Source organism: Mus pahari, chromosome 13 (assembly GCF_900095145.1).
Source record: "Mus pahari chromosome 13, PAHARI_EIJ_v1.1, whole genome shotgun sequence".
Classification (NCBI taxonomy): Eukaryota; Metazoa; Chordata; class Mammalia; order Rodentia; family Muridae; genus Mus; species Mus pahari.
Genome location: NC_034602.1, coordinates 75,496,363 through 75,499,515, shown reverse-complemented (window position 1 = coordinate 75,499,515; position 3,153 = coordinate 75,496,363).

Here is a 3,153-nt window from a genome sequence, read left to right as displayed (position 1 = left end):
TGTGTGTGTGTGTGTGTGTGTGTGTGTGTGTGTGTGTGTGTGTGTGTGTCTCCTACCCTCTCAACTCTCCTCCCCATGCCCTGAGTAAACTATTCTATACCCTCATGTGCTGGTCCCTCAGGGAGAGGGGATGCCTCATCATGAGCCCTTAGAGGCACCCCCTTCCCACACACCTGACTACATAGCACATCCACCAAACATATTTCTTCTCTCCTTATCTTTTTATAAAACACATGTTCTATCCTTCAATTGAGTGGAACTCAAAGTTTCCCCTGTGCTGGAAAAAATGTTCCAAGTTTACACATGCCCTTATACCAAGATTGTATAGGGCACAGGACTTAGCTAAGTCAGAACAATACCAATCTAGCTTCATAACATATGTACTCCTAAAATGATAATAAATCTTACTTCTGGATTTAAAGCAAAAATAATATATATGGACAAGAAAATCCTAAGGGCTTCATCACATCTCTGTCTCAAATATATGTCTCTCATATGGTTTCTTATGTGTTCAAGAAACTGTTCTATTCAGGTATTGCCTTGGGCATTTTAAAGATATATTTGCTATAGGGTTATCTTAATACAAAGGTCTTTAAGTAGTCCATGAATAGAATTATATGTCAATAAATTTTTGTTTGTTTTAGTACTGTTTGTGTTATTTTAGACATTTACTACTATTATTCAGAGAAAGAACTTACCAACTAAACCAGACTGCCAAAAAAGTTTAATAATACTATCTTGATTATATAGAGAGAAATTATTAAATAAAATGCATCTAACTATATTTGTTTGTTCATATATATGCTCATATACATGAATCAAAATGTTAACATTGAAACTGTCAGTTCAGTATGCCTAGTTATTCTTTTAAACATCCCAGCTTGTCTAAGATTTAGCATGTTTGGGAAAATGCAGAAAATATTTAATCCCAACCAAGGGTTTTTAATCCCACCTTAAACTATTTAGTTCCTGGATTAAAACACACATACATACACATACACATACACACACACACACACACACACACACACACACACACACACAGGCTGGAGAAATGGCTCAGCGGTTAAGAGCACTGAGTGCTCTTCCTTCCAAAGGGTCTGAGTTCAAATCCCAGCAACCACATGGTGGCTCACAACCACCTGTTATGAGATCTGATGCCGTCTTCATCTGAAGACAGCGACAGTGTACTTAGATATAATAAATAAATAAATCTTTAAAACACACACACACACACATACGACCTTTATATCTACAATAAGTCTTAAACAGCACAAGAGCTGGGCAGATAGTATCCTCTATGTTATTAGAATCTTCTTTCCTATCAATAATCCTGAGTTATTATTTACTATGTTTCATCTTGGCTGCTCTTAACTCTAATTGGCCAGCCTTAGGGCCACTTGTCAGTTATGGGATAGTGACACTGCTGTTGCTGACTTTAGTTTATAGGTCAGCACTTCCATGACCTTAAGGTCACCATCTTTTATTATTATCATTATTATTATTATTACTACTACTACTACTATTATTATTATTTTAAAGAGTACACTGTCCCTGTGTTCAGACACACCTGAAGAGGGCATCAGATCCCATTATAGATGTTGTGAACCACCATGTGGTTGCTGGGAATTGAACTCAGGACCTCTGGAAGAGCAGAGTGCTCTTAACCACTGAGCCATCTCTCCTGCCCAAGGTCACCATCTTTTATCAGCCTCATTCTCTGTTCTGGAAGAGACTGCTAACAGACAGGAGGTGTGTTCTCCCTGCACAAGACTGAAGGCTTAGCTGAGGCCTGGCCCTGCCTAGATCATAAGTTTGTTGTTGTTCCAAGATAGCATTTGTCCACCATGTATAGGAGTGAGAAAATATGAAGGGGAGTATTTTAAATTATACATTTGTTATTACGAAAAAAACATAGCTCCTCCCCCCCCATCAAAGAGAATAGGAGGTACTTTGTTCTGGAGCCAAATACGAATGACCTTGCTCTGAGAATAAATATTTAAGTGGGTCTTAAAATGATGATCCAATGTGGTAACAGTTTTCAAGAAGCTTTTATAGTTATAGCACAAAAACTGAAAGCCCTTTAAAAGTACATTGCTAGGAACATCAAGCAGAGTTTCAGAAAAGCAGGAAAATCTCTGCCGTACAACTTAGATGTTATCTGATGACGTTCTTACCCTTTGACTTAGATGAAGCTAGGAGACTACTAGTGCATTCCAGAACATAGCATCTGACCGAACAAGAATGTGAGATCCAACACAGAAGGAAGTAATGATCAGCTAGTAAGAGGGCTAAAGCTAGCCCAAGAGAATTTGGCTCTAAACCTGAGACACTTCAACTGTCTGCATTCCCACAAATGCTAAGCCATCGAACAACCTTCCAGAATGTTTAACAAAGGTATGCCTTATTTTCAGGGAACTTTAGTTGACACACACATTAGAGTAAGAATATGAAGAGTTCCTGGGCTGGAGAGAAGAGGAGGGAGCAAGGAGAGAAGTATCAATGTCTGTTCTGTCCTTTGCCGTATCTAGTTTGTAGCTGTCTTCAATCAACAGTTGTCTATTTAGATACCTCTTAAAATTAGTGTGTGTGTGTGTGTGTGTGTGTGCACTCGTGAGTGTGTGTGCATGCTCACATACATATGTATGACGCAGTATCTGTATCAAGCAGATACTTGTTCTCCTTTGTGCTGTCCTGCACAGGGATCTACTTGTGCTCCTTTTTTGTTTGTTTGGTTTGGTTTGGTTTGGTTTTTTTGAGACAGGGTTTCTCTGTATAGCCCTGGCTGTCCTGGAACTCACTCTGTAGACCAGGCTGGCCTCTGCCTCCCAAGTGCTAGGATTAAAGGCGTGCACCACCACACCCGGCTACTTGTGCTCCTTTTTGAGTCAAGCTATGAAGTAGCAGAAGCAGGTTTGACAGCACACAGGAGATCAAGTGCTTGATAGAGACGTCAAAGGAGAACTTGCAAGAGTTGGTTCTTTCCTTCCACCATGTACAACTCCGGGATGGAACAACTCAGGTTCTCAGATTTGTTGGCAAGTGCCTTTACCTGCAGAACATCTTTCTGGCCCAATGTCTTTACTCTTGGGTGTGATCATTCATACATAACTTTCTTTACCTTTGAATTTTCTAGAGTTTAAAACATAGATT